The following is a 19,278-nucleotide window of genomic DNA, read 5'->3' on the forward strand; positions in this document are numbered from 1 at the left end:
AGTTGTATTTCATCCAGCAGAGCTTTACTGCTACTGAAGGCAAATGAGCATAATGGTAAATCCAATACATTCAGGATTGTAATAGTCCATGAGAAATCCAGTTGCAGCAGACTTAACTTAAACTCACAATAACTTAAAATAAGACTAAACCTTAGCATTATAGCATATTATATACAGAACACCACACCAGAAGGAGAAGAGATAGAAAGTGAAATTCAGGCTCCTTCTGGCCCTACTTTTATAGTCAGCATGACTTTGACAGAAAGCGGTAACAGAACCAGTTTAAGGCAGCTGTACTCAGCTTCTCTGAAGGAATAACCCAAACATCACAAACCTTCTGCTTGTTTCTTGCACACAGAGAAGCTTCCAGAACCCTCTTGAATTAACGAGAATAGGAAAGATCTCTACACATCAGATCAATCCTTTCTGCATTAAGAAATGCAAACTGACAAAGGTTCCCACCCTACAGTTGGTGGACATCACAGAAGGTGGTGGAGAACCACACAACTCATAGAATAATGGAACTGCAGGATTGGAAGGGACCCCAAGTCAACCCCCTGCAATGCAGGAAACACAGCTAAAGAATACCTGACAGATATCCATCCAACCTCTCTTTGAAAACCTCCAACAAAGGAGAGTCCACCACCTTCAAAGGGAGTCCACCATTATGAATATGGTGAAATTGGGATGGTGGGGTTATGGGTTTTCCAATTATTATTACGTATTTTGTGTTTGCATTTTGCATTTTTTATGCTGTGATCTTCCTGTGATCTTCAGATGAAGGGCTGTTAACAAATTTATCTATATCTATATCTATATCTATATCTATATCTATATCTATATCTATATCTATATCTATCTATATCTATATCTATATCTATATCTATATATCTATCAATCATCTATATCTATCATCTATCTATCTATCTATCTATCTATCTATCTATCTATCATCTATCTATCTATCTATCATCTATCTATCATCTATCTATTAAAACAAAAGAACTATCATACTGCTTTAAACATTCATGGCTTCCCACAAAGGATTCTGGGAGTTGTCATTTATTACGGCACTGAGACCCCTAGGAGACCCCTACTCCCCTCCCAGAGCTACAATTCCCAATGTGGTTTAATAATCAATCTCTAACCCCAGAGATCTGTGGTTCTGATCCCACATTAGCAAAACAATTGCAGGACATTGGCACAAAAGCACTGTTTGCAATACGTGGTTTGTGATTGTGGATCTCTCTGTGTGTAATAATAATAATAATAATAATAATAATAATAATAATTTTTATTTATACCCCTCCCTCCCCAGCCAAGGCCGGGCTCAGAGCGGCTTACAAGCAATAATAAAAACAAATTGAATGATTACAACTTAAAAACAAAATTAAAATACAACATTAAAATATGGAAACATTAAAACATTAAAATGTAGCCTCATCGCAGGAGGAGAAGGAAAGGAAAAAAGAAAGAAAGGGAGGGAGGGAATCAAATTGGCTCCAAGCCAAAGGCCAGGTGGAACAACTCTGTCTTACAGGCCCTGCGGAAAGAAATCAGATCCTGCAGGGCCCAGGTCTCATGAGGCAGAGCGTTCCACCAAGCCGGAGCCAGAGTTGAAAAGGCCCTGGCTCTGGTTGAAGCCAATCTAACTTCCTTAGGGCCTGGGACCACTAGGGTGTTGCTATTTATGGACCTTGAGGCTCTCCGTGGGGCATATCGGGAGAGGCGGTCCCGTAGGTACGAGGGTCCTAGGCCATGAAGGGCTTTAAAGGTCAAAAGCAGCACCTTAAATCTGACCCTGTACTCTATCGGGAGCCAGTGCAGTTTAAAAAGCACTGGGTGAATATGGCAGAGACCCCGTGAGGAGCCTCGCTGCAGCATTCTGCACCCTCTGGAGTTTCTGGGTCAGCTTCGGGGGCAGCCCCGCGTAGAGCGAATTACGGTAGTCAAGTCTGGAGATGACCGTTCCATGGATCACTGTGGCCAGGTCGGGGCGGGAAAGGTAAGGGAACAACTGCTTGATGCGGCGAAGGTGGAAAAATGTCACCTTGGCTATTGCTGTAACTTGCGCCTCCATGGAAAGGGAGGCGTCAAGGATTACACCCAAACTCTTAACGTAAGGCAATGGCACTAATTGGGCCCCCGCAAGAGAAGGGAGTTGGTCCCTCATCCCCATGCCATCCCGACCCAGCCATAGGACCTCTGTCTTCGAAGGATTTAGTTTCAATCGGCTCCCACAAAACTATCCAGCCACAGCTTCCAAGCATCTGGTCAGTGTGTTTGGGGCCGAGTCAGTGTGGCTATCCATCAGCAGATAGAACTGAGTGTCATCAGCATATTGGTGGCAGCCCAGCCCAAAGCTCCAGATAATCTGGGCAAGGGGGCACATAAAGATGTTAAAAAGCATCGGGGAGAGAATTGCACCCTGCGGCACTCCACACTCCAAGGAATGGCGCAATGACATTTCCCTCCCTAGTGCCACCCTCTGTCCCCAACCAGAGATAAAAGAGGACAGCCAAATACGGGCTATGCCCTGTATCCCCACGTCTGCGAGGCGGTGGTCCAGAAGATCATGATCGACCATGTCAAAGGCTGCTGACAAATCTAAAGGATCAGCAGTCCTGACCCGCCTCAATCCAGTTGTCTACGGAGATCATCTGTGAGGGCAACCAGAGCCGTCTCGGTCCCAAAACCAGGACGGAAACCGGACTGAAATGGATCTAAAGCCGATGTTTCCTCCAGAAACCTACCAAGCTGTTCAGCAACCGCTCTCTCAATTACCTTACCCAGATATGGAAGATTTGAAACTGGGCAGTAATTGGATAAGTCTAAGGGATCTAATGAAGTTTTATTTAAGAGTGGACACACTACTGCTTCCTTCAGTTTCCCTGGGAATGTCCCCGTGTCAAGGGACAAATTGATAATTTCAATCAGGGGGGTCCGCGCAACATCTGGACATTCCCTAATCAGCCAAGATGGGCACGGATCAAGGAGGCAGGTGGTGGGCCTACCAACTTGGAGGAATCTATCCACATCAGCAGGGAGTATCTGATCGAAATGGTCCAGCACTGGACCTGAAGTCAGTCGAGGGGCCTCCAGTTCAGTCACTGTATCTAAATTGGCAGGGAGGTCACGGAGGAGCAACAGGACTTTCTCCGCAATAAAGCTCGTGAATGCCTCACAGCTGTGGGTCGAATTTGTGCTTAAATTTGGTTGTCCTCCTAAGGACGTTATTGACCTAATTATTCTAAAAAGTTGTGCCGGGCGAGAGCTAGCGGATGCAATGGAAGCTGCAAAGTAAGATTTCTTAGCAGCTTTCATAGCCATCTCATAGGCTTTCATAAGCGTCCTATAAGATGTTCTTGAGGCTCCGTCACGAGTCCGTTGCCATACTCGCTCTAGCCGTCTGAGATCCCGCTTCATTTTCTAGAGCTCCTCAGTAAACCAAGGGGCCTGGTTTCGACGGGGTCGCAGAGGGCGCTTAGGATGGGCGCTTATGGCTGCCAAGAGCCGGTTATTCCAGTCCTCAACAAGGTCATCTAATGAGTCGCCAGGAGGAGCAGGGTCCCGCAAGGCTTGTCGGAATCTATCAGGATCCATCTGTTTTCGCGGACGAGCCCAAGTAGGTTCGCCACCCGAGCAGGGGAGGAGCGGGAATCTTGGCTTTCAGAGCGTAGTGATCAGACCATGGCACTTCCACAGGGGGGAGCATGATCACATCTATGCCAGCCCCAAAGATCAGATCCAGCGTGTGGCCTGCTTGATGAGTGGGGCCCAAAACAAACTGGGAGAGCCCTAGTGTTGCCATGGAAGTCACTAGGTCCAGAGCCTGTGAGGAGGGAGCAGCATCGGCATGGACGTTGAAGTCTCCCAAAACCAGTAGGTTTGGGAACTCCAAGGCCCAGCCCGCCACCACCTCCAGCAGGTCTGACAGGGTGGCTGCCGGTGTGCTGGGTGGTCGGTACACCAGCCAGACAGCCAAGCTCTCCTTGGTGCCCCACACAAGACCAACACATTCAATGCCGGAGATCGCAGGTGATGGCAGAGCTCTGAAAGAGCAATCCTCCCGGATTAACAACGCTACTCCTCCCCCCGACCCACAGTCCGCGATTGATGGAGGACAGAGAAACCTGGGGGTGTTATCTCATGTAGGGAGACTACTTCGCCTTCCCGTACCCAGGTCTCCGTCACGCAAGCCAGGTCAATCCCCTGCGAGATAAAAAAGTCACGCATGGTGGCGGTTTTTTTTGTGTGTGTAATAGCTTCACAGGATTTCTTCCCAGCTTCAATCGTTCTAATTAAAATAATTAATCAAGGAAGCAAACAATTAAGGCCTGGGAAGGGGGTCAGGTGATCAAGGAAAGGAAGCGATGCATTGTGGGACTCCAGCCCTTCCTCCCCCTCCCTTCTCTCAAGAGCTTTTGTGTTTGAAATGATATCTATTTCTCTTTGTGACAGCACACCCTGACTGCTGCCTTGACGTTCTCTGGAGCTGACATCACGACCAGTATGACACTGATGCCTTTGGGCACAAATCAGAGTCGGTTTGCTCCTGTCCCTCTGCGCCGCCGTGCAGCGCCTGTAGCACCTCCAAGGGCCCCCCCCAGTGCTCCGGTGGGGGAACAGAGGGAGCGCAAGGGCCCTGATGGAAACCAGGAAGCAAAGAGGCATTTGCCAGCTTGCTAGCCTGGCTCCTAAATGCTCACATCAAGGTCCCTTTTCAAACATACACTTCTCTTCCCCAGTGCATTTGCAAAGGCTGGTTTCTGCTCTCTGAAATCTGTGGGGAGATGCTAGCTTGGGCTGGAAAACAACTGCCTAGGCTGTATGATCAGATCAGCTGCTATTAGCATCAGGAGGGTGCTAATAATTCCCGACTTCCACGCTCATTACCTGTCGCCAGGCTTAAGTCAACAGCAAGAAAGTTGGAAAGCTTTAGGTTGTGTTGTAGGGGGGGGGGAATGGATTTGGCTTTGCTTGCCAACTCCCCAAGGGACTATGTGTCCCCTAAGTCCATGATCAGTCAGAGAAGAATGGATGGAGGCCGGATCCAATGAAAGCAAGGCAGATCTTTATTCTTCTGTTGCAACAGAGTCCCAGATCCCTCTCTTTGCAAGGTGGTGAGGGAGAAAGACCAAGAACAAAGTGTGCAGGAACCTTTAAAGACTTTAGATAATGCCCAACCCATTAGCCAAAGACCATCCTAAAAGCATCATACATGCATCACTGAAATAGGTCTATCACAGAAATTTGAGTGTGGCTTCTCTCCTGTCTGCCAAGATACCTGATAACATTTTACTGATTGCATTACCTGGGCAGTCTGGCCATTATTTTGAGGTGGCAAATAGTTCTTGAATCCAGGTCACAGGCATACCCTATTCATACACAAAATATGCCCTTAAGACAATATTTGTAGGATTTATAGGGGGGGACTATTGGGAAAGATGTCTCCAAGATATCTCCTTCTCTAGAGGAAATATTTAGAGTAATTAGGAGAGCCAAGATGGCTTTTTAGAATTGTTCTGTGTGCTAAAATAATGTGTAGTATTCTCAGGGAAGGGACGCAGGTGGCGCTGTGGGTTAAAGCCTCAGCGCCTAGGGCTTGCCGATCGAAAGGTCGGCGGTTTGAATCCCTGCGGCGGGGTGCGCTCCCGCTGCTCGGTCCCAGCGCCTGCCAACCTAGCAGTTCGAAAGCACCTCCGGGTGCAAGTAGATAAATAGGGACCGCTTACCAGCGGGAAGGTAAACGGCGTTTCCGTGTGCGGCTCTGGCTCGCCAGAGCAGCGATGTCACGCTGGCCACGTGACCCGGAAGTGTCTCCGGACAGCGCTGGCCCCTGGCCTCTTAAGTGAGATGGGCGCACAACCCCAGAGTCTGTCAAGACTGGCCCGTACGGGCAGGGGTACCTTTACCTTTACCTTTACCTTTATTCTCAGGGAATGTTTTGAAGGGTGAAGGATCAGTTTTCTGTGGAGTGTTTGTCTGCTATGTGGGTGTACCCTAAAATTTTTATAACAGTTGGAAGTTGGCAAAGGGGGTCTTTGGAATGGCATCAGGGCTGTGGGTACTGGGTGTCTTGGACAGCACAGCACACCAAGGGCCCCTTTGTGCACTTAGGTTATGTGGAGAGCTGATAGGATAGCTCTTAGCACTGGTGGGTGGTGCCATTGGGGCTGTTGGTGCAGAAGACAAGGAGGTCAACAGTAGGTGGAGCCAGAGCCTGCATTGGGTGGAGTCAGAGACTGCATTGTTGCATTGTCATTGCTGTCCTTAAAGACTTGGGACCAGTTTACCTATGAGATCACCCTACCGTAGATATGTCAGTGGAACTGGCAACCGTTACAGGTGTCACACAATACCTGTTCCACATTTGTAAGAACTCAACCTTTTATTATGTTGGCACCTACACTTTGGAACTCCCTGCTTATTGCTGTTTGGGCATCTCCCCAGACAAAATGTTTAGATATTTAGGAAGTTGATGTGAGTTTCAGTTGGTTTTTTAAGCTTAGCTACTCGAAAGTTATTGCTGTTAATTTTTTGGAGTTTTAAAAATCTTTTTTGTAAACTGCTTTGATGATGTTGATTTTTTTAAACACAATCAAGCAGTGTATAAATTTTATGAAGTAAGAAATTAATAAGATGTATATTGTACTACACGCTGCCTTAAATGGCTGTAAATTCTTTCAGGGTCAGTGCCTGCTGTTCATGTGTTGGGATCCGCAGGAAGAATATGGAAAGCTGCCTCATACTGAGTCAGACCATTGGTTCATGTAGCTCAGTATTGTCTGCACTGACTGGCAGTGACTCTCCAGAGTTTCATAAAGATGCTCTAACCACTGTGCTACAGCCCTTCCTTTATGACACAGGAATGTATTGAGTCAGAACATTGGCCCATCCAGCTCAGAATTGTCTTCACTGACTGGCAGAAGCTCTCCAGGATTTGGGGCAGTGGACATTCCCAACCTGGAAATGCTAGGGGTCAAACCTGGAATCTTCTGTATGCAAAGCATATGCTCAAATCATTGCATTGCAGTTCTTCTGTTCAGACACAGGGACACAGGAAAGTACCTTGGTCCACCTATCTCAGTATTGTCTACACTGACTGGCAGTGGCTCTCCAGGGTTTCTGGCAGGGAGTCTTTGCTTGGAAATGCTGGGAATGGAAGCTGGGACCTTCTACATGCAAGGCAGATGCTCTACCACTGAGCTGCAGCCCTTCCCCATATAGTATCTTTGAAATACCTGTATAGGAACGTGCTTTTCATTGAATCAGATACTTGGTCCATCTATCTCAGTACTGTCTACACTGTCTGGCAGCAGCTCTTGAGGGTTTCAAATAGAGGTTTCTCCAAACCCAACAATGCATGTACTCTGTGACTGAGCAACATTTCCCCATGTTATATTATAATTAGTATAATTGCTAAGGAGGTAAAGGACTACTTAGGAACAGCCTCACACATACAGGTTCTCTCCTGAAAACAAGAAGAATAAATATTCACCACTGTCCTAGCTGCAGGACACACAACCAAGTGAACTCCTCACTCTTCAGCTGAGCTGTGCAAACCCCACCCCACCCCCTTAGATGTAGCCTGTGGTTTGTCAAAGAACTTGAAAGCAACATGAGCTTTTTCTTGTCTTTTTTTGGGGTGGACAATAAATCCTAAGGCATCCATCTGCTCTGGTGCATGAAATAATTATTGGGCATGAGTCCATCAAACCAGCTAGGCCACTGAAGAGATCATCTATGAGATTCCATCAGCTTGACCTTGATTGAAGTCCCTAGGCTCTTAATTACATCCTAAGGCTTTGATGAAGACTGATCTATTGGAGAGAGAGAGAGAGAGAGGGAGGGAGGGAGAGAGAGAGAGAGAGAGAGAGAGAGAGAGAGAGAGAGAGAATGCATCTCATCCATGTAGTGGGATGGGAAAATCTTTAGGTTTTTAATGATACAGGGAGAGTCAAGGGTACCACATGATCTAGGCATCATTGCTTCCTCTCCAAAGTCACTGTCAGGCAAAAGCTGCCTCTGGGTTCCATCGTCAAGCCATAGGACTAACATGGGAATGTAAGAAGCCACCCTACACCAAGCCAGACCATTGGTCCATCCAGTGGCGTAGTGCAGGTTGCCAGTGACCGGGGCCATGCAGTTGGGAGAAAGGGAAACGGACAGAGTACACATGCACATTCAACTGCTTAACGGCATTCGTGTCACCCAGGTGGTTTCAGCCGCAGAGATAATATGAGTTGTTCCGTTGTCTGGAGAGGTCACTTCCTGGTTTGCATGGAGAAGCCGTTTTCAACAGAGCCTAGTGATGGAAGCATGCAGCTGTATTGAGGCACTGCTGGGTGTTGAAAATTTGCACCCTCTAACAATTTTGCACCCAGGACAACTGTTCCTTTGCCCCCTCTCCCATGTCATGCCACTGCATCCATCTAGCTTAGGATTGTCTACAGCTGTTTTCTGGAGTTTGGGGCAGAAGTTCTTTCCATCCATACCTGGAGATGCAAGGAATTAAACCAGATGCTCAACTACCATTCTTCAGCCGTTCCTTAGAAATAAAATATGTTCCCAGTCTTCATGGTTCTAAAATAAAATAAAGAAGCTTCCTTATATTGAAACTGACCATTAGCTCACCTAGCCTAGTATTGTCTACACAGACTGGCAGCACCTTTTAGACAGGGGACATTGCCAGGAATTGAACCTGGAACATTCTGCATGTAGAGCAAATTCTCTACCATTGAGCCACTGCCCTTCCCCTAAAGAAGAGGGGGTTGGGGTTGGAAGAGAGATTGCTTATGAAACCACTCTAAAAATTGTATCTGTGTCAGGGTAAAAGGACTCTCAACCCTTAATAAACTACAGTTCCCATGATTCTTTGTGGGATGACATGGTACAATCCTGCTTTAAACTGTTGTAAACAAAATCTGCCCTTTTCCCCTTATGTGGTATCCAAGAGCCCATATAGAGTCCTTACGTGAGTTCCCTATTGGTAGGAGAAAATAACAGAAGCCAACTAGAGAATACTGAGAAGTAAAGCAGCTAGTAAGCCTGATCTTTATTAAAGCTGTTGCAATAGGGTGCTCCCCTCATACGCAGGAGGACAGAGGAGGACCCAGAACAAAGGTGTGCCTGTCCTTATATAGACATTTTAAATTGCCTTCCCTGGAGCTCAAGCTCCCCCCCGCCTCCATACATCTTACCTACATCACAGAAAAGGTGGTCTACAACAGAAATTTGAATGTTGTTGTTTTTCCTGTCTGTCAGGTTATCTGATGATGCCTTATCTGATTGCCTTTCCTGGTAGTCTGCTCATTCCTTTGAAATGGTGATTACCCAATTTCTGTAACAAGGAAGGTTTTTTCACCTCCTCCCTCCTTGCAGAGAAACATTTGGTCAGCTTGGGAGTCAAAATGCTTTCAGGTCGGTCTTCCTGTGCTGATCTATGTACGTGCTTGGTTGGTACATTTATGAACATTTATTATATAAGACCTTAAATTTTATTATTACAAAATGTATCGTGCAGATGGGGCCTTTCTCTAACTAGCCAAGGCCCCATCTGCACCATGCATTTAAAGCGATATCACGCACAAGCCCACGAACGCACACCATCCAAGCCGGCAAGAGATGTGGTTATTGTGCAAGGCCAGGGAACAGCTCTCAAAGTGGACAGCAGAGCACAGCTGGAGAGAAGTTGTGGTCTGGGAGGATCATGACCTAAGGACCAGATGGAGAGGCCTGAGCAAAACTGTCCCAGGAAGAGAGGAAGAGAAGATCATAACACTGGAAGCATGAAGAATTATTCCCAGCCTCAGGGGGTGTTGATAACGTACACAGTGACGAAACAGACAACGCTGTACGGTGAAGGTCCACAGAATTCTCCCTGGCTCCCAGGAGCCTTGTAAAAAATGGATATAAAAAAGCAGCAAATTTGCCTGCAGAATTTAAGTCCATTTCCACAAAACACAGGCAGCCAGTGCCTCTGGTTTATGTCAGGCCAGACGCTCTGAATGAACTCACTAGAGGCATTTCAAACAAACGTAACGCACCACCTACTAACAGAATAAATCAATTAGAAGAACAAACTTTCAGAGAACCATGGTGGGGGGGGGGAATACCATGGAAAGTTGATCCTTTGTTGTCACACACTCCCCCCCCCATTCAGCTATGAGATTAATACATTTTCAGGGCGGGTTTCATAAAACAATGGGACCCCCTGAAGAAAGATCTTACTTCAGGGCCATTTGTTTTTGTTTAGTGGAGTATGCATTGAGTGATATATATTTCTCTCTCCTCCTCCTCCTCTCCCCAAAGGGAGGTTTGCATTTGTGTATTTCAACTGTACATTAAAGGGAGGTATCCTATCAGCCCCGAGAGCAGATGAAAAATATCCCTTTTCACTGGGCTTTTGCTCATTTGTTTCTGGGTCTGACCGCAGAAGAATGAAGGCAGAGAAGTTGGCAGGTAAGATTAAAAACTATGCATTCAAGGGCTACGGCGCACTGAATTGTTTGAAAACACGGCCAGTTCTTTGATTCACACATCTTGTGAAATGACTCTCAGCTCTAGCCTTCATATCTTGTCATTACAGAGTAAACAGCCAAGCTTTCCTGAATATATATTGCTGCAGTCTCTGAGGTGTGAGAGACTCCAGCGCTTACCCAATGTGGAATCAAGTTTCTGTGGAATGAAGGTGTCTTTAGGATACATATGGGTTTATGTATGTATGTGACATACCTTCTAACACATCAAAGGGAAAAACCGGGATGCTACCATCTGGGACACCATTTTCCCGTTTTTTCTTGCCATGCTAAGCCGTGATTTCCCCATGATAAAAGTACTTTTGCGGGGGGCCATGCTCCAAAACTCACATTTTTGGAGTGCCAAACAACATCGCAGCCCTGAAAAATGTGTTTTTACCATGATGTCGAAATCATGTGAGATCACGGCACCCAAGATGGCCACTATGCTCTCATGAGAAGAAATGAGATGTTCAAGTTTTTCTAGGACAGATGACGGGTTTGGTGTGTGTGTGTGTGGCAGCAGCAGTCTGAACATAGGATGGAGGGGCTCACAGCATTAACACTCCAACAGATCTTGCCCCTCCATTAGATGCCCAGGGACAAAATAAAAATAAAAATGGAATCTCATTTTTTTGTCATTTGAAACCAGTGGTTTGGGTCCTCCCCTCCAGAGCTTTTCTCTCTCTCGTTCCAAAAAAAGTGGAGCGCCTGGTTGCTAAACATTTCAAAGCTGATAACTGCAGCCCATCATACTTCTCAGTAATCACTATAGAGATACCAACTAATCCAGCAAGATTAGCAAAGAGGGAGAAGTTCTGGACACACTGGACCTGTAGACACCACACAGCCTGAACCTGGAGGTATCATAGTCCCAGCATTGCTGAGCTTCAGGGAATGAAGCTCTTCTGAGCATTCCATCCTCAAAGCTCTAGAGCTGTCACCTTGGAAACAGCATCCTTTCATGTTGATCAGAGCAGCTGATGGAGGCAGCAGCCAAGACATCCTGCAACATAAATAATAAGAATGAAATGCTTTGTTTTGTCAATCACAGAAACATTTCTGTTGTTGTTTTGTAAATTTATTTATTTTGTTTTTCAATTCAAAGTTTTACAATCACATATCCAACATACATCATAAAAACAAGATTCCAAAGGGACTCCCCTCCTCCCCTTTGTGGGTCCTATTGTTAATCATTTCCTCCTGAATCTTTTATAATAATCCAAATCTTTTATATATCCATTATATCCAAAATCCACATTAAACTACAGGTGTCATTCCAATCCTACTAACGATCTTAAACTGTTTACAATGATTTTTAAGATAAATTATAAATTTCCCCCATTCCTTATTAAAATTTTGGTCTTCCTGCTTCCTGATTCTTCCGGTCATTTTTGCCATTTCGTCACAATACATTTATATTATTGTAGTGATTTAGCTAAATCCTAAAAGAGATCCAGGGCAAGTTTGTGTGAAGTTCTGTTTGATCTTTCACAACTTTTGTTACTCAGTGTTATCTATGATATGTGAAGTGTGAATGTGGCCTAAACGATTTGCCACCCTGTGACAAATCAGATGTGGGACACTGGCACAAAAGCGATGGCAAATGTCTGCACATGCAGACACACTTCTAAATAAAAAACCTTTTTGAGGGTTCCCCCCTCCCCACAATCCATAAATTTTATGAAATGAAATAAAGAATTCTGGGAGCTGTAGTTTGTTAAGAGAGCTGAATGTTGTGAGGAGGAGGTACCTGTTCTCAGAGAGGTTTAACTTTCAATCCCTCTTCCCAGGTAACAATGAGAATTGTAACTCTGGGTAGAGAACAGGAACAACTAACAACTCTCAGCACCCTTTGTAAATTACAGCTCCCAGAATTCTTTGAAGAAAGCCGTGGCTGCTTAAAGTGGTACAGCACTGCTTGAAATTTAAGGTGTGAATGTAGCCTTCAACGCCCCCAATGTCTCAGGGCTGGTGTCTTCAGGCAGAGCTTCCCCAGTCCATCACACAAGCAGTTGCAAGAACTCAAACTAGAGCATTTCCATCACTTCTGAACTCTGTGCACTCCTTTCTGATGGCTTCAGCCCAAGTCATTTGGCGTAACTGGGGCTGTTTGTTGACTGTTTTCGTTCGATTGGAAGCTCTGCAGAAAAAAAGGAGGGGAGCAGGATGTGCCCTTGCAAAAAGGAAAACAATTACCCAATGAGGAAGGCAACCAAAGTTGGCCAGACCACCAAAGAGAACCTTGAAATGAGACCACCCAGCTCCTTGCTGGAAAGAAGTGGCCTCTGTCTCCTCCATGGGTTCTTGGCCGATGTGATGCCGTGGACTTCTTGCAAGTGACCCATTAGCGGTAAATCATCCCAGCCGCCCACCCTTGTCTCCCGTTCTTGGCTCCATCCTGCTCTTTCTTTGAAAGAGACTCCCACTCCCAAGCGTTGATAGCCATCTTAAACAAGCATGTCCCTGGACTTATCCTGTATGTCACATTATCTCCTTTCTGTCTGGGATAGCTGCTGTTCAAATGCAAAGGGGAGAAGAGAGGAAAGGGGTTGTAACAGCCCCATTCTGAGGCTGTTGGAAAGGAAGTTAAAGCTGAAGGCTGATGAGGAGAGAGAGAGAGAGAGAGAGAGAGAGAGAGAGAGAGAGAGAGAGAGAATGCCAGCTTCCAAAGATGCCCTCTGCATCCACAAAGTCATCTTCTCCTCATCACAAACTGCCCCCTCCCCGCCACCGCCCTCTGTCATTTTATCACCCAGCTCACTCATCTGCGTCACTGACATATGTACTTAGCAGCCGTTATCGTGGGTGGCAAAGAAATAAGTGGCAGGTATCAAACAGAAACAAAGTTGGCAGCTCAGCATCAATATTTCAGGGAGGGCAGAGAGAGGGAGAGAGATTGCAAACGTGTGTGTCCCGGCCTCTTGAATTTCATACAGAATCTGAACAGAGAAGAACTCTCTGAAGCACACAGGGTCGGTTTTCAGCATAGACGTCAGAAGGGCCTAGCTCCTCTCGCAGTGATCCTGCAATATGTTGCGAGACAATCTGTCAGAGTTTCCCCTGAGCGCGACGCGATGTTAGGCACCTCCGCTGCCGAATGTGCAAATGCCAAGCAGCTGGAGAGTGAGTGCGTGTGTGTGGGGGGTATAATGTGAGGCACACAAACACACACACACACATTTACCCCTACCCCCACCCCATCATGCCACCATTTTGCTGAAGGGCCTGCGCGAGAAGACTGTGGCGGGAAGCGCCTTTGACAGAGGTGGGGAGAGACATATTTTTCTCCTTCTTCTCCTTCTTCACACAATTATATGTGGGTCAGATTAACCTCTGCTAGTCAGGATTCCCAAAAGATGCTGCTGTTATGAAGGCACTTTACTGAAAACTTCAAAGCACCAGCTACATACCCTCCGACACTTCTCTGGTGAAAATAGGGACACCCTATTCAATAATAATAATGATAATGAAAGTAACTGCATTGTTATTTATATCCCAGCCACTCTGTGCAGCTGCCATAAAAACATAAAGAAACATTAAGCGTTAACAAAACCTTCCCTATACAGGCCTGTCTTCAGATGTCTTCTAAAGGTTGTCTAGTTACTTACCTCCTTGGCTCGGGGATCGCATAACTCCATACCCTCCAACATTTCTCCAATGAAAATAAGGACATCCTAAGGAAAAGCAGGACATTCTGGGATCAAATCGTAAACCGGGACTTCTTCTGTAAAGCCTGGGCTGTCCGTGGAAAATAAGGACACTTGGAGGGTCTGTCAGTGTATGGTGAAGTGGTTAGAGTGTCAGACTAAGACCTGGGAGACCAGGGTTCAAACCCCCAATCAGCCACAAAGCTCACTGGGTGTGGCCTTGTGCATGTTCTCCACCTAGCAGCACAGCTCAGAAAAGAAGCCATAATATTGATGATGGTGAAGAAGATGAAGATGATGATGACATGCTTTAGCTGGCTTGCCTCATCCTCATGCAACAGCCAATGGTTTGTTTTTTTCCAGCTCCGTGTTGACTTCTACTTCACGCAGCCCAGTAAGTCTGTTTCCCCACACCACGTTATGGTGCTATCTGACCCTGCGTGCCCACACGTCTTATCGACCCTCCCCGCTACTTTGCCTTTGATATTATTTGCTCTCGCGGGATAAACTTTCACCCTGATCCCTGCACCTGGAGGACAGTGCACCTCTGAGATCATTCAAATATTTGCAAGACACCAACCTCTGACTCCCTGGACGTGAGCGGTGGCACAAAGAGGTGCAGGTGAAGACCAGGTTGGAGAGGCGGAGGGTGTGAAGTTCGCACACCAGGGATGATGCAATGGACTGTTGGCTCCCACCAAGAGCCTCTGGGACTCAGAGATTGCAACATGAAGAGAAAGCACTGTGGTTAAAGAACTGCCTGGTTGGTTTTGCCAAATTGCTTCCAGGAAGATGCTATAGGTAGCGTATACAGGCAGCATCAAATCCTATGCCTCAGGGTTGACCCAGAACACAGCCCTCACTTTGCATGCCAGTTCAATTCCAAGCATCTGTACATAGGCCCAGGAACATCCTTTCCAGAAACCCCATTTCACCATTCAGACATTCAGAAATCCCCAGATCCAAAGTTTGATTTGGCATTTGAAAGATGAATATTGTGCCTTGAAGTGCAAATACTTCACTTGAGATTTCATTGACAGTACCACCTATTGCAGTACTATCCCACCTGTCCTCCAAACATGCTTCTCTCCCTCTCTGTACGTTATCCTCACAACAACCCTGTGAGGTAGGTTAGGGCGGGAGACTGCAGCCAGCCCGAGTTTGCCCAGTGAGCTTCACAGGGATGAGTAGGGACTTGAACCTTGGTCTTGCAGGTCCTAGCCTGACACTCTTAACCACCGCACCAAAAATAGCTCTGGATTTATTGGGGCCTCTTGCTTGGAAAAGCTGCAGCTCAGTGGTAATTCAGATACCTTTGCCTGTCAAAGTTCCTTGGCATCTCTGGGTCAGTCTGGGGAAGACCCCTGTCAGAGATCTGTGAGAGCTGCTGCCAGTCAGTGTAGACAAAAGTGTATTTCCTATGATCCTAAGTAAGTGTTCCCTGTACATTTAAAGCAAAAACAAAACAAAACAGGCATTAACATGAAGAAGAAGAAGAAGAAGAAGAAGAAGAAGAAGAAGAAGAAGAAGAAGAAGTCCACTAATAAATAAATTCCCATCGGTAAAATTATGACTGTGTCCCTTACCATTATGGTTATGTGGCTCATAGTAGGACACACTTATCGAGTTCTACTTTTAACAACCCTAACAAATTTTGCTAACTTGTATAGTGGGAGGAAGCTTATGATCCTTTAAGGCAGGGATGGGAACCTATGGCCTTCCGGATTATCTTGGGCCTCCAAATCCCACCAGCCCCAACCAGAATCACTAATGCTCAGGGATGATGGGAGTAGTAGTTAAGAAACACCTGTTTTGGGGTTGTTGTTTTTTAGCAGAACAGGTTATTCTAGGCCTGATTTGCCTCGGGTTATTTGCTCATCTAGCCCAGTTATGTCTTTCCCAAAGCTTTTTTAAACTGATGCATCAGGCCAGTGGTCCATCTATCCCAGCATCCTATTCTCACCGTGCTCAACCAGACGCCTCTTCTGGGTATCCCACGAGCAGGACCTGAGGACGGCAGCATTCTCCTCTCAGCTGTGATTCCCGGCAGCTGGTATTCAGAACATGCCCTCCAACATTTCTCTCTGAAAATAGGGATGTCCTACAGGAGGCAAAACACAACCAGCAGGGTTAGTAGCAGTCAGTGATGGCAGCTTCATAGGCCATAGGACTTCCCAGCTGCCCTGCTGAGGGAGTGGCTCCATGTTCTCTGCTTCCTCCTCAAAGTTGCGTTCCAGTAAAATTGGTTGCTGCCCAGGGGTTGTGAAAGGGCATCGCTGCTGAAGGGAAAGGCTCTGCCTCTCGACGGGCACTGTGGTTCTGCTTTCCTTTAAAACCTCTCCCCTTTCCTCTCCCTCTTGCACCATTTGTGTTGGATTTTGCGCGCTCGCTAATGCAACATCTAAGAACCCATCGCCTGACTGGTGGGAAGCAGGGTGGTTAAGTGTCAGGAGATTTATTTAATTGTCCAGCTATTAGGGAAAAGCACGATGTGAGCAGATGGTCCGTCGAGCGAAAGCTTTTATGCTTTTAATGGAGGTGTTGCTGCAGCTCTGCACTGATTAGAAGTTAAATAGCAGCAATTTCTGCAAGTATACCTTGGAAATAATCGCTGGTTGGTTCAGTGGCCCAAGCGACTGCTCGGTATAATGCTGTCAAAGAAACTCAACCAACCCACCTAAAAAGAATGGTTATCACCCCTGGTGTTTCCCCTCCCAACCCTCAGTGCCCAACTGATTCATTATCCTGCAAATTCAAAATTCAGGGACAGAACCCAGTTTTATTAGACAGCAAATAAGTTGTCCAGAGGACAGCTTCATGAATGATAAGTCTACATGGGCCTTGGAGTGAAGGTACAGAATCTGGGTGTGCATGGTCCCCAAGACTGGCCTTGTATGTGTATTTTATAAGGACTTTCTATTTGTTTTTGGGTCATCGTGTTCTCCCACTACCAGAAGTGTAGAAGTCCAGGGTCATTGGGGTATGTAAAGAACCATTGCTGTTTCTGCAGCAAGATCCTGGTCCCCAGCACTCTAGAGCTACCCAATCATCATAAAAGGGGAGATTTTAGCCACTGAGAAGTATTCTCCCCTTATGTGTTGATTAGAGCCAATCAGAGTGAAAGGAGGTGAGTCAGCTGCAGAAGACTGACTCCTCGGGTCACTCTGGAGAAAGTGTGTGGGAAAGAGTTGTTGTTCTGTATTCTGCAAAGCTGAGCATTTAGGAACACTGAAAGCACAAGGGACTTCAGCATCAAGAGAATGGGGGTGTGAGCAGTGGCGGAGCTTCATGCTCTGGCACTGTGGGGTGAAGAGAAGGTGGGGTGGGGCTGGCGTACATCCCAGGGGTGTGGCATGCTACCCATACTTTCTGGAGGCGGGGCATGCCACCCGCAGAGGCATGGTGCCCAGCATGGGTGGGGGGCAAGCAGCCACAATGGCACCCTACCGGGATCGCGCTGCCGGGGACAGTGCGCTCCCCCCACACACACCTCTTCCTCCACCAGTGGGTGCGAGTTCTGTTATGTACAATCGTTCCATTACCAGCACCTCCAGTTGGTGTCGGGGATATCATTTGCCAGAAGCCTTGGGCAGCCTCTGCCAGAACAGTAGTACCCTGGGTCAAGTACTTAATTCATTCCAGAGGTCCGTTCTTAACCTGAAACTGTTCTTAACCTGAAGCACCACTTTAGCTAATGGGGCCTCCTGCTGCCGCTGCACCACTGGAGCATGATTTCTGTTCTCATCCTGAAGCAAAGTTCTTAACCCAAGGTACTATTTCTGGGTTAACAGAGTCTGTAGCCTGAAGCGTATGTGTCAGGGGTTCAGGAGCAGAAGCACAGGGAAGAGGGGAGATGGAGAGCGAAGGGGAAGAATCTGAGGGCAGCGTAGGAGAAGATGACAGTGGCCCGAGAGATTCCATGAGCCTCTCCAGCGAATCGGAAGATTCACAGAAGGGGGCGCCAGTGGCCAGGGCAAGGGGATTCCCAAGGGGGACACTCCAGGAGCAAGGGACCAGCAGGGACTCCCAGAGTAGCAGTTGGAAATCAGGACCAGCTTCCCCACCAGAGCATAGTGGGGGGGAAGAGTCCCAGGTATCGAGGGCAGAGGATTCCACACCAGGGAGTGAAGATAAGTCAGGGCTGGCCACGCCTCCATCGGAGAGCCAGACAACGGAGGGGAGGTCAGATCCGGGCAGTATCCCGGAAGAGGGAAGCAGTGACAGAAGCAGTGTGACGGTCAGGAGGAAAGTCACTGGGTTGGCGCGAGAGGCAAGTTCAAATATACAGGAGCGTGGGACAGCAGAGAATGAGGATTGGGAACCGGGTCCTAAAGCCCGCCGGAGACAGGGGGAGGAGTCAGCCGACTCAGCGTCGGAAGAGTCCAGAAAGGGGAAAGCCCCGGCGGGCAGGAGGACCCAGAGGAGGAGAGAACAACGGAAAAGGTGGAGCAGGGCTAGGATCTTAAACTGGTGTCAGAGGGGAGGAGATTCAGACGGGACTTCACTGGTCTAGGGTTTAAGACGTAGAGCTGCGCGCTGCGGCTTCGGAATGGAAGTTGAACTTCAATAAAGACTTTTGTACATAACGACGATCGGGCGTTGGTCCTCTGTGAGCTGGGACCTAGGGGCAGCTGTGACAGTAAGTCCCGTCTCCTTAAACCTTCGCAGCGTGAGTTGAAGCGGCGAAGGGCGAAGCTTGGTGCTTTGCGAGCTCACGAAGATCGGGAAGGATGAGTACGGATGAAAGAATGGCAGCCTTGCAAGAAGCAGTCCCAAGGCTCAACATGGAAATAGCAGCATCCAGAAAGAGGGAGGATGAAGCAGCCGCTGCCTGCCAGGATCTGCAGACCAGGTTGGAAATGCTGATCAAACAGGGGCTGCCGGGTGCCAGACCGGAGGGAATTGGTCTCGGTAAGAGGGGGGGCAGCCTCGTGTCCCATTTCGACGGGAGCCTGCAGCAGTATCCTAATTTCAGAGCAGACCTGGTTTTTGCGCTCAAGTTGCTGCAAAAGGACTTTAGAGATGAGCAGGAGAAAGTGGGCTTCATACTAACTCATCTCCATGGGGAAGCAAAGGCATGGCTGCGCAATCTGTGGCGCGATAATGAC

The 19,278-nt window shown here is 47.3% G+C and overlaps 2 long non-coding RNA genes across 2 annotated transcripts in view; both read right to left on the reverse strand.

The window, feature by feature from the left end:
* The window catches only part of LOC307205137, an 854,388-nt gene that overhangs the window by 43,633 nt on the left and 791,477 nt on the right, over positions 1 to 19,278 (reverse strand). The gene's annotated exons all lie outside the window — the stretch shown is intronic.
* LOC307204620 lies at positions 7,656 to 11,400 on the reverse strand. The gene is made up of 3 exons (XR_013833756.1): positions 10,738 to 11,400; positions 8,499 to 8,586; positions 7,656 to 7,823 (listed from the first exon to the last, which is right to left on the reverse strand). It is a non-coding gene; the product is annotated as an uncharacterized lncRNA (long non-coding RNA).

This window comes from Podarcis cretensis, assembly GCF_951804945.1.
Source record: "Podarcis cretensis genome assembly, chromosome: 16".
Classification (NCBI taxonomy): domain Eukaryota; kingdom Metazoa; phylum Chordata; class Lepidosauria; order Squamata; family Lacertidae; genus Podarcis; species Podarcis cretensis.